Source organism: Aptenodytes forsteri, unplaced genomic scaffold (assembly GCF_000699145.1).
Source record: "Aptenodytes forsteri isolate BGI_AS27 unplaced genomic scaffold, ASM69914v1 Scaffold123, whole genome shotgun sequence".
NCBI classification, from domain to species: Eukaryota; Metazoa; Chordata; class Aves; order Sphenisciformes; family Spheniscidae; genus Aptenodytes; species Aptenodytes forsteri.
The window spans coordinates 2,265,468-2,278,901 of record NW_008794408.1 but is presented as its reverse complement, the minus strand read 5'-3'; positions in this window follow the sequence as shown (position 1 = coordinate 2,278,901).

Sequence of the window (13,434 nt, the reverse complement as noted above, 5' to 3'; positions counted from 1 at the left end):
AGAGGAAGATGTGGTCAGGATACTTGTAATTCATTTTGTAAAAACATATTCAGACTGACACTTCCCTTCCACTAATTACACATGAGTTTTCTACAGCAGACTTTCCAAAAGCCATATTGTCTTTCAATATTTTTTCAGTAAGATACAGGGACTTCTATAGGTATGGGGTTTTCAGGTTTTAGTCCAACCATTGTGGATTTTAAAGCTAGAACAAAAAAGGCTAACATTGATACAGGAATTATTTTCAGTTGAACACATATATAGGATCTGAAGACAATGTTTGGAGGAGATCCTTATGCTCCAGCAAGGCACTTACTAGCTCTCAACTGATTTGTGGGGCCAGCTTTTTGATGGTAGAAGATCAAATCACCTAAAAGGAAGACAGGCAAGCAAGGCAACCTTGAATACTGCTATCAAGTAACATAACCCTGTATAAACCCCATATAAAGAAAAAAAAAAGGCATGGAAAGCAGAAAAAAAGCTGAAGCCTGAGAAGAGGGATGCTGAGTCATTAATAAAAAGGAGCTTTTCTCCCAATTGCTTGATTTAAACAGATGTTAACATAAACAAATATTTTTTAAAAGAGACTACCTAAATCTGGTGGGCTAATGGAGTTAGACAGATTTTACATGCATGATTTATTTAGTATAACACCACCACTCGTTCTCTCCAGCTTCTTCAGCATTTCAGAACAAAAAAAAAAACCCCAACAACAAAAAAATAAAACAAACACCAGAAGTTTTCTGTAAAACAAAGTGTCAATTATTTTAGGACTCCCTAGCCCCTCATCCCTTTTTTAAAGGGAAAAATATATTTAAAAAAAACAACCAACCAACAGGTCTTAAAAGGACCCCTTTCTCCCATTTTCTCTCAAAAGGGAGAATTTCAGTGGTCACTGAATCAAAATGTGCTTAAACTTGACATGAACAGGAGCGGGAGTACAACTGGTGAAGTAATACACAGGTCAAAAAGGTTTGTCTAGAGCTGCTCAGCAGAGTAGCCTGACATCATCTGCCCAACCTGCGCTCAGCAGGAGAGGCTGAACAGCCCAAACTGCCTGGGTGAGGCTGATCAGGAAGACTGCCAAGACAGACCTAGGAGACACCACTTGGATGGAGACACCCACTATTTCCAATGTCAGTTCCTATGGAAGCAAGAAGGGATGCAGACCTTGTAGTAATAAAAACTAATATTTAGAATACACACACAGATAGTTTCCTACCTCTACAGCTGGTAAGATGTGTGGATGCTGAAAAGCAATTGTCTATCTTGATCTATACTAGTTATTTATCTTGACCTTGGTAGAACTTTTGACACTATTGCTCATGATATTCCCACAAGCAAGCTAGAAAAACATGATTTAACAAGAACTGTTGGTACTTAGGTAAAAAACTGTTTAGAAAGACTATTTAATATTTATCAGAGGTTCATCTCAAACTGGACATATGTACAAAATTTGTTATGTTCATTCCAGTAGCAGGGAAATACTGGTAATGAAAATACTCAAAGGTGTGAAAGATGCAGGTAATGCCACAACGCAAAAGGCTGTGCACAAGGCTAACGAGACAGTTGCAAGTCCCTGCACAACTGCTGCTCTGCAGCAGCCATTCAAGCAAGGCCAGTGCAGAGCTCTAAGATTAGCCAAGAATAATCAACTGCATAAACAAAATCTGGGGAAAGATTAGTGTAACAGCAATTCTGCAGAAAGAGATTTGGCAGTTATAATGATCATGAACTCAACATGAGTCAACAATGTGGTACTCTTGGAAAAAAAAAATCCTAATATTTGCATACAAACAAGTGCATCACTAGTAAGACATGTGAACATAATCTCCTGGTCTGATCTGGTCACAAATTGAGTAGTATGTCCAGCTTTGAGCAACCGTACTTCTAGAGAAATGTGATCAGGTGGACAGAAAGGAGAGAGAAAGCAACCACAGGTCAAGAAACCACAACCTAGAGAGGAAAAAAACAGAGGCTGTACTGTCTCTTATTTTAGAGAAATCACTTATTTTAGAGAAAATAGGGTCATGCCTTCAAGTATATGAAAGCATACTGTAATAGAAAAAGAGAGGTGGTAAGCTTCTTTCCACATCTACTTGGACAGAAGACCCAATGAGCTTAAATTCCAAAGGCTGACATTAGGAAAGACTAACCATCTACTGGTAAGCACAGTGCCTAGGAAGAGCCTAGACCATCCAGGAAGGCTGGGAATCCTTCACTGCTGACTATCCTCAACAGCAAGTCAGTCAAAACTCTATCAGAAATAAAACTACTACTGCCAAACTTGCCTTTTGCCAAGGAACTGGATGAGACAATCTCTTAGCTCTCCTTTAAAAAGTAAAAATAAAAGGCAGTTTGATTCATATACTATGCATGGAAAGTAATGCTAGACTCATGAAGACTGCAAGAGTGATTCTGTGGTCCAGCCATTAGATTCCCGCTACCTCAAGAAGAGATTTCTAGATCCCACTCCCTGCCTGTTTATAGATGGTACATTATGCAATTACTTGATTTTGGAGGGTTTTCCCCCAAATAGCAATAACCCTGAAAAGAGAGAATGAAATGTTGGATTCCCACCCATTCCTGCTCCACATAGCACCTCCCAAATACACTCTGAGATATAATCCCGAGGTACTACACTGAATGCTCTCTGACCCCACGAATCTTGCATTGCTTTCTGCACTCTGACCCAGCTTCAAAAGGCCAAGTTGCAGCAAGACCAAATGCTCCAAAGAGACGTGGGTTAGAGCCCTCTGGGCAGAGGGCATGAATCTAATTTTTCTACTTTCTAGGAGATGGCACAGTCAAAGACTGTTGTTAGTCATGAAGCTGGCTTTGGTTGGATCTGGCACGCGTAAGGTTTGTCAGGTTCAGAGGCAGAGCAGTGCCAGGCCAGCTGTACATCTTCGGCCGATAAAAGCACTGAAAGAAGGCAAAATGAAGACCCCCCCCCCCCCCCCCCGCCGCAGCCTCAACAACAGCTGCACAGCTTACTGTTACCATTCCCTCTCCGAAGCTTCTGCTTCTCAGGTAGAAAGCTACACAAGCTTGTGCCCTTCAGGGTTTGCGAGACACCCATCCTGTTTTACGTACCATACCTAAAAGCAGCTAGAAATCCAAACCTAAAAAACAAGCCTTCTCTCCATTTTGTCTATTTTTCTTCTCAAACGCTGTTTTCAGATCACAGATATGAGACATTTGAATCATAAGAAGTTCTGAAATAATTGCTACTAATTAGAGATTTTTAAAATGTAATTATATTTTGTTTATAGGCATATGCTTTATTTTATTTGTCCTATTGATAGCAAGCTGGTGAGATAAACCACTTTGATACAGAACAATTGAAAATCCATACCCTCATGCAGTTTTCCTCCAAGCTGTCGATGTGACAACTGCAGACAAGATACACCACTATTTTTCTAGACATACAGGAACAATCTTGCACACACGTATGTTCACAGATTGTTTTCAGCATATGTGATCTCACAGGAGATTCACAGGTAAGTTGTTAGACATGCATACATGTAATCCAGAGCAATGCCATAGGTTTTATCAAAAAGAACAACGTAAGCCAATACACGTTTCTTAGAAAGACAGTTAAGTGATTATATTGTGGTCGCTCAGACAACATGCTACAAAAGTTATATCTGCAGCAGTGCTGCCCACAAGACAGAAATAATCAGTGTTGGGATCCAAGAAGAGCTAAGTAAATGCTAAGTTCGTGCATGCTGTTAATACTGCAGTTTTTACAGATCACAAAAATACAGGATTACTAGGGAGTTTATTACTGCTAAGAGATAAAATCATTAATCTTAAGACTGTCTGCTCCACTGTCACTGAAAATATTTCCTAACACTTTTCCCTAAACACACTCCCAAAGCATCACTACTACCTAAAGTAAAAATCCAGCTGATAATGTAGTTGGGCTGATGGGCTTAGTGGGCTAGCATAGAGAACCGGAGAGGGGTGGAGGGAATGTCAGAGAAATAATCCATCCCATATATAATCTCAAAAGTCAGCCCCATAGATTCATTTTTGACCTGTCTTGATGTGAAACCAAATTACCTGATTTGGCAGGGTCATGGACGGCAAATTATCCTAAAGGCAGTATCATCTGCTCCTTCTTTCTAGTATCATACCTACCAGGCCAAGTATCTGCTGCACCACTCTGCAGACCCTGCTTAAAATCAGGTTACATCAACATTGATGGTTGTGACGGTGTGCTCCCCTGCCCAACCTGACCTTCCTTTCCTGTAACCCTGCTCAAGCGGTAACTACCAGGGGCGGCCGTTAATGGATGCTGGTGATGATAGCTGCGTCCATGTGAAGTGGATTGGGAACCAGATAACAACACAATAACCAAGGGCTATTGTGAGAAATACGCCCACCTAACCACAGTGATTGGTATGCAAATAGGACTGAGAGTCAATCATCTTACTCCTATAAATAGTGAGCAGCCCAGGAGCCCTTTGAGCTCTCCTGCATGGCAGTGGGCTTCATGACAGGATGTCCCCTTGAGTAGGGATGCCTCTCAAGGTTACTCCTTGAGGTTGAGAGATTCCTTGCCGCAACAGATACTCTGTAAGCGACTAACAGCGTGCTAAACTTTCAAATCTTAGCTAGGTGATAGAAAGGATTAATTGTGTATATATAATCCTTTAGACATAAACCGTTGAACAAGTCTGGGACTAGGTCTGGATCCAGCTGCACCTAGACTCCTCTCTGAGAAGGAGTTTAGAAAGCAAGGGGGTCCTTTCTGAACCTCATGGCTCAACGGGAGGGTCTCCCTGACAGTTTTGTCTGACCCTGTCCTCTATGCAGTAAATAATCAAGTGTACCTTGCCATTGAATCTTGTTAAACCACTATTGCATTTACCATTGAACTTTGATGTAAAACAGTGAGTTAAATTGTATTCTTACTTCTCTCTTGTGATGGAGTGCAGTCTCACTCCATCCACAACAATGGTCAACCACAAAAACCAAAATAAAAATTAAAACATATTTGATGAACCTAGAATTGAAAGGTCAGTTGTGGACTTTATAATTTAAGTCTGTCCTAAGATTTAGAGCACAAAGTTCTTATATCAAAAGAATAACTATAATTCACAAGATTCAAAACTAATATGGATCACTGTGTCAATGAATAAACACTTCCTGTATTCATAATATGACTGATAATAACATACCTCTGCTAAATTCATCTAAATGATAGAGCCTAGTTGAGTTTTCACCTAAAACAACAATGAAACAGAAGCTACAGATAAGACATATAGACTACAATTTGACAAATTAAAGAGATTAAATCATTGTTTTGATATACAGAAGTTAGGAAAAAACCCTTCTCTGCATTACTAAGTTCATCATGTACAAAATTAAAGATACTTGATGCCAACCATTAATGCAGTAAACTGTCATTAAGCATACTTAATTAAAAGATATAATAACTACTAGCAGTAAAAGAAGAGACTAGATGAGCAGATGGATCCAGATATATTTTGACCTAAATTTCTTGATATTTCGACAAGATAAATAAAGGTAAATATAAACAAGAATAGAAGGGAGAGGACAAAACACTCAGCCAATCTCATTAAAAAGCCCCATAGTAGAAAGATGAAAAAAACACCAACAACCTCTTTTCTCTCTTGACTGCACCTGTTTGTCTTCTCCAAGATGCCTTATTTCTGTTAAGCAGGTTTCCTAAAGCTTCACATAACTACATAAATAATCACATTACTGAGAAATGTATTATGTCTGGAACCACAAACATGAAATAAGGCCCACTACCTTAGGACAGTTTAATCAAAAGAAATAAATCATTAACCTAAAATATGATTTAAATCTCTTAAATGTTGATTTTCTTTTATGGTCATTCTCTCTTGAATTTGACTCCTGTTAGAGAGAACAGTTAAGAGAACAGGTTTCTGTCTACAGAGTCCACAGAAGGTAGAGATTCTTCTTTCTGAGCCCTTCATATCACCTTCCCCAAAGACACTCTTCCCAACCAGACAAAGTTCCTAAGCATATAACTTCGTGTTACTTTTCATGTTTGAAATGAGCTTCAGAAAGCTTTAGTAAGATTTGGCCAGTGGCTGGATTCATATTCTGAAAGTTTTCATAGCTGCTATATTTGAACTACATCACAGCAAGCACTGCATCCTTGGAGCAGGTTAGTGGTTTGATGTGTGAAACGTGTACGTGTATGATAAGTGTCCTGCTGGGATTTATTCCCTACGTAATTTTCAGCTAAGGCAGAATTAAGCCTGGGGCTCCACTCCATAAATTGCGTCGAAATGTTTTTCTCATTCACATAGTTTCTCAGTTATTTATACATTTTCCTAATATAGTGCAGGCTTAGCTCTGTGCAATCCCATCTAAATTTGATTTATTCTCCCATGCTCACATCCAAATGTAATACCTACCAAACAGTATCTCCACACCTCACAGGCAACACAAGACAAAGCAGTACTTAGCGTTGTGCGAAGTGATGCAGTTTTAAAGCACTGCTTCACAGTACACGTTGCCACACTCCATACACGTGCTATGTTCCATCCCCTTTCAATGAAAATATTATGCAACACAGCTCAGATTCTCACTTACTCATTCTACAGAAAATCTAAGTTCTGTAGCCTCAAAAAAAAAAAAAAGCAATTTATACATACTCTTGAACATATTTAAATGCTGACATTCACTCCAAGATTACATTTTCCACCTAGTAATCTTTTCCCCTCACTTTTCTAATCTCTGTAGGGTTGTTGCATCCTCTTTAGAGTTCTTCCTTTGCGCAGAAAAAGTTTGGGCTTAAGTTGTTCTTCAAACCACAATCCCCCTTGAGCACCTGCACAGACATGCGGTTAGGGGAATAAGGAAACCTAATGCCTGTATCGTTCTACTTCGATCCATAAATCCAAGACCATCACATCTCAGCTGACAATCATGGCAAGTAGTTTTGTTTTTCCTTCATCCCGCATCTGATTATCTGTACCCAACTGCTATTGCTTAAAACTCCTTTCTTCAGTTGCCTCCAATTTTTCCACCCACGTATTCTGATAACAGTTCATCTCTGAGCAAGCCCTATTGTAAGCATAAATCTGATCTCAACAATAAAATATCCGAATCCAATGATTTTCTCTTCAATTTGTTACTATGGATGCTTATGTTATTAATCCCTTTCTCCAGCCTCCTCAAATTCCTCTTCCTTTTCCATGAGCCTTTCACAAAAACGATGAAGGATTCCCATTTTCCCCCAGACTGAAACACCGCCAAGACCCTGCTGCCTCACTGTAGAACGTCCTATCAGTCCAGCTGAACTGGGTCGGGTGAATCCAGACAAGAGAGAGTATTCTGGCACTCATTCAACGTTTCACCAGTGTACAGCTCCATAACCCCTTGAGCACAGGAAAATAAATAAAAACCATAGCCCAGAAGAATGTCATCACAAAAGGGAGGCAGAAGTTACGCAGAAGGACAAACAGAAGGCTGGTGCCTAGCGGCATGGAGATGGACAGCATGGGGAAGAGCAATTACACAGTGTCTTACAAGCTAAAATTACAGAGATACCAAAGAAGGGGCCAATATCCCTTCACTGGACACCTGTAAAGATGTTGACAGAACCAGTTACTTTCCTGGGCAACATCTTCCAATTGCACTTCTGGACTTGCAAACCACTTGAGCCTCTAAGTTTGCTTTCTTGTGATACCAATTATTTTGTAATTTCTAGTTTAGGAATTGGAACTATAGATGCTAAATCAATGATTAAATAGCCTTAAACACTTCCTTTCAAGCTTGAAGCACACGCTATGTGCTACCAGAATCTGAAATATTTCATTCCAGCACCCGCAGTGAGTTGCAGATCATGCAGTTAGTTAAATTAGCTTAAAAAAGACAAAGCTAACAAAAGAATTAAAAGACTTAATTTAAAGAATAAAAAGAAAATTAGTTAAAGACAAGAGGATTATAACTTCAAGCAGGGCCCTTTATGTACTTTGGCCTATTTATCTACCATTTCCCTCTACATTAAAACAACCCATAATTTCTTCTAATGAAGCTATCAGCTAGTGAAATTCTGTCATAGCCTTACTCTCATATCACAACTAACATGAATCCCTTGTTCATCACTAGATCTAAATGTCATTCAAAACCACCACAATCACCATTCTTCCAACACAAAACCAAAACGAGACCCTCATTTCTCGGTCACTACTTACAGTCTCATTTCCAATATCATTTTTCTCAGCAATGTTTTGAAGAAAATTGGTTTATTTCTATTTTCCTTCTAGCTTTCAGCTTTTCACTCTATATATGGACTGTGCCTCTCCTGATGAGAAATAATCTAACCTGTTACCTTTGATTTCTAGAGAAATTCACACATTCTGAGATCCGAGCAACAACAAAACTGGTATTTACAGAAGTTACAGTGGATAGAATCCATAGACAAAATTACATACTGATTTTAGTGCTAAAATTCAGTGTCCATACTGTAGCCTGTTTAATATGCAATTAAACAACAAACACTTGGGTTCAATATAAAAGAATTCAGAAAGAATGCTATTAGTAACTTCTTATGAACCAGAGGGTAGTATTTACCTCACTTAACTTTAATTTCCTTAAGTTCTGAATCTAGGCTGGTCACTCAGGCTTCGCCAGTTGATGTAAAGAGACGTGAGCTGAATCTCTCACCACCAACTACAAATGAAACTCACATTTCAAATGCAAGTCTGTCATCTAAAGAAGTAGATGAAAGAGGAGGGCAGTAGTGAGGTACAAACCCACAATTCTTATCAGTACTGTGTGTCAGTAGAAACAATAAAACCTTAATTATTTGAAGTCCTGTACACAAACTGGACTGCCTACCAGAAGGCAAAAATGTATCAAATGACATATTTCACTAGATATGTAGATAACTTTTAGTCCCTGTGATGCAGAAGGCAGCAGCAGAGGTACAGGTTGACACCCAGGATATGGAGAGACACAAGAGAAAAACTGTAGAAAATTGAGTCCAGAACAACAGCAAAAAATATTTTGGAAAAAAGAGAAGTCTCTTATACTACCACTCCAAAACACTATTCGAATTGTCCATGATACTGTTACCAGAAAGTAACATAATGCCAACAAGTATTCCTGAGACTTGTGGAAAATGTAAGTAAACAGTGAGAGTTTTAGACCTGTGATGAGAAATTAACATCTATGTCTCCTTCCTCACTAACAGGAAAGCTAAAACCCTGACGGTTGTTGGAGAGCCAGGACTCAGCCAAAAGTGCGGCACAGCAGCCAAGATGATGCTGGCTGGGATCCATGTTTCCTCTGACATCTCAATGATTTACCTTACGCATCCTTACCTTAAGACTCCTGAATACACCTTGCTGAACAAAGAAAGCAGCAAACAAGGTGAGCACCCTGCGCTGTATTAATGGGGGCACAACCAGCAGATTGAGGGAAGCGATGATCTCCCTTCACTCGACACTCATTAGACCACACCTACAATAGCGCATCCAGTTTCGGGCCCCCCAGTACAAGGAAGATACTGCAGTGAGTTCAGATGGTCATAGGGCAGGAGCACTTGCTCTGTGAAAAGAAGCTCAGGAAACTGGGTTTGTTCAACTTGAGAAGAGATGGCTTTGGGGTGCCTCATAGCAGTCTTCCCATACCTATCAGGAGGTCATCCAGAAAACGCAGCTAGGCTCTTCACAGTGGGAAGCTGGAGAAACAACAGGTATAAACCGAAACAAGAGAGGCCCCAACTTGATTCAAGGAAAAGGATTTTCATGGTGCAGACAAACACTGAAGCAAGCTGCCCAGAGGGGCTGTGTAGTCTCTATCCCTGTAGGTTTTCAAGACACATTGGATAAAGCCCTGAACAACCTGGTCTGCCCACACAGGTGTCCTTGCTTTGAATAAGGTTGTTGGACTAGAGACTCCTGAAGGTCCCTTCCAACCTAAACTATACTATGATAAAAGTTGTGGGACTGTATCAGGCTAGACAAAATGAGTGGAGGAAAAGAAAAGAAATGGACTTGTAAGTACTCTGGTATTATTTGATAGCACATACATTTAAAACTGCAGTATTGTCCTAATACAGACAGTCTGGCACAGCTGAAGCCTGGCACAGGTGGGATGATCTCCCTTACAGTTACAGTGGCAACACACAGCACTGGAAAAAGGCAGTGCTTCGGGGAAGGGATGAGAAAAAGCAATTCTACGTGGCCAAGAGCTTCTGTCAGAACGTCAGCAACACGATGGTAACTCCGGCTGTTAGTAATGGACATGAGCAATTACAGTCAAAACACTGCAGAGAGAGGTGGTTATACGGGTAATTCCAAAGGAAAAGAGGTGTCTTGTAAGAGAGAGAAATCAGGAGTGACAGTGATATTCAATATGTTTTCTCAAGATGTTAAGAGCAAATAGCTGACATACTTAAAGAAATCACAATGGCCAAAAATCTTAATGTAAAGGCCATTCTTGAAAAACACTATAATGATAAATAATAGTGTTACATTACCCTGGTATAGTCTGTCCCTCTTTAGCGTTAATTGGGTTTTGGAAGTGAGGAAGAGAGCTGTATCTGACACGGTCCATAAAATGTAATTAAACTTTTGGAGTGAAAAAGAGCAGAAAGTTCTAAATAGCTACAGAAATAGCTACAGATTTTGATCTAAGTGATTTACTACTGCTTGAATAGTTCTGTTTTTGAAGAAAAAAGGGTATTAAGCACATTCTTTAGAGAGACAGAATGAAAAAGGTATTACATTTGCAAACTCAGCGATGTGACTACATCCATACATTTCCCCTGTCTCTTATTAAATTATCTATGTAATACCCTCTCTGTCGGAATGCTGCAAAAATATTTTGAAAGATGGGAAAAAGAAAGGTAGCATCAGTTCATATAGAAAATACATCCTACCATGGCATACGTTCTTTTCTTAAGCAGTTCATGTCACTTAAAATGTCACGCAAGTTTCACATTCAATTCTACTTAAATCAAGAGAGTTATGAAAGTTATTTGAGCAGGCTCAAGTTCAAAGAGCACATGCTTTTAGAGCATGAGAAACATACAATAAGACTTGAATAGCAAGAAAGAGAAAAAAAAAAAAAGTACATTGCTCCAAAAAAAGAATGACAAAAACTACAGTGAAATGAAGTTTATTTTTTGCTACGAACAGTAACTATTAATGCTGCTTATGGTTACACAGAAAAATAATTTGGCTAATCCATCAGAGAGTAAAAGAATACCGGAGCTAGCAGCAGAAGGCAAATGCCACAACATACCCCTGGAATTTATCATTCTTATTTCACTTCACGACACCCTCCTGACTGCACCTTTGTGCCTGTACCTACACTCACAAATTCAAAACACAGATCAGGCAGCCACGTAACCTCACTTCCCAGAAGTTCCCGAAGAAGAACAAATGCTACCACATGAACAACAGAAGCAGAACACGCAAAAATCATGGTTACATCAGCAGTCAGATGAAAGTCATTTTCAAGAGGAAACTTCTTTTGAAACAGGTAGTTGGGTTGCTATTGGGAGTCACGAAAATGTATAGACAGTCAGAGGAATGGTTGGAAGGGACCTTTGAAGGTCACCTAGCCCAGCCTCCCCCTCAGAGCAGGGCTAAAGCCAACACCAGACGACACTTTTTCAAGCAAAGAGGCTGTGCTCAGAGTAACAGTGGGTAGGAGAGACAGCAGGACGTCTGGTGCAAAACCAGGCCTGGTTTGTGCTCGGTACTCTCCGGAGGCACCTAGCTTTCCACGTCAAAAATCAGCTAAGGGAAGCATGAACTGACATGATGATCCTTTCTAAAGGATAAAAAGCAGATACTGCAGTAAGTGAAGCATTCAAAACAGTATTTCTGCCCTGAACTGATATGAGAAAGTGATCGGCAAAAAACTGATCACACATATAAAGAAGTCACCAAAAGGAAATTTATAAGGAGCAGATGACATGACAGTATCGACAACATGTCCCATTATTTTCTGCGACCGAGCGAAGCTTTGTTCAATATTCCAGTAGTTTCAAAACAAACTCATGAACAAGCTCAAAGAAACTTGCTTGCAAAGCTGATGCAGAACACCACAGTAATTTGGAAAGTGAGGAGCGAACAGGCTGCAAGAACCCAAGCAAAGTAAGTACAACACACATATTAAGTAGCTAATACTTGTCAGCAGTAGGGTGCAGATTTTAAAACATTAGCAGTGTACGGGAAGTCCATTTTTTTTGTTTAAAATGTAACACCCTTCACAATTCAGGTTTCGAGACAGACGGTAACAGAGACATCTGTTCTGTTTAGCTTTTATTTACCGATGGCGATAGAATGCTGTAATACACTTGGGTAAAAAGACATTAGTTTTCATATGACTTTGACAGCTATGATGGAACAAGGGCAGGAGATGAGTGCTAGCTGAGGATACATACACTTTACAGACACAGTCTAGGTTTTTAAGGCTTTCCTCAGGGGGGAAGGGAGAAGAAAGATGGAAATATGCCCGTTTTTCAGAGAGACATGCAAAATTTAAAGCCTCTCTTAATGGCCTATGTCACACAACGAACAGTTTTAATTGTGAAGAAATTGCTTTTCCAGGTTGACTGCCTGCTTAAACTAGAGAGTATATAAAACAAGTCCACTCTTCACAGAGGTCTACATGAAACAACTTGGCCATGGAGATATTTATAGTTGTGCCTCTGTACGTTAAGATCTATGTAAGTTGCTACCTTTATATTTTCAAAGCACAGCAAAAATTATGGAAGTAGCAAATTAAAAAGCCCTGAAGCAAAAAATGAGGAAGTTAATTGTCTGGAGTTAACACAGTTACAGCTTAATGAACCTTATCTCAAAAGCAAAAGGTTTATATAACTCTAAAACGGAAGAGGATACAGAAAAAGCAGGAAATGAAAATATAGTGAAATTAAATCCTTAGAAGGATAAGAAGGTAACAAACCCCCAATCTGGTCCAAGCAATGCAGGCAAAAAGATAAATGCTCTGAAGTGTCATCTTGTAAGGATACAGGTATCAACTGTCACAGCTTCTCTTCATCTATGATAGCTGAACTATTTTCTTTCTGTTCTCCCTCTAGTTGAGGTATTTGTTCTTCAAATCCACTTCAGTAATCCTCACAAGGTAAAGCTATGTTACTAAAATGAGTATTTGGATCATAATGAACACTGATGTTTGGAGAATGCCCTATGCACCTGAATACCAGGAGAACGCGAGGTGCTCACCGCCTTGGCCCATCAGCACTGTTTCAAGTTCGGAGTTACAGATACCTCTCCCCGAACTAGGCCGCGTTACTGAAGCAAAAGGCTTTCAGCACCCCCGCTGCCCCTAGCACGCTGAGGCACGCTGCTGTGACCCGACAAGCCTGGCGCACCACGGGCACCCGGGTCCCCGCGGGGGAAAAGGCAGCGCGGCGCCCGGTGAGGGACCCCTCCGCCC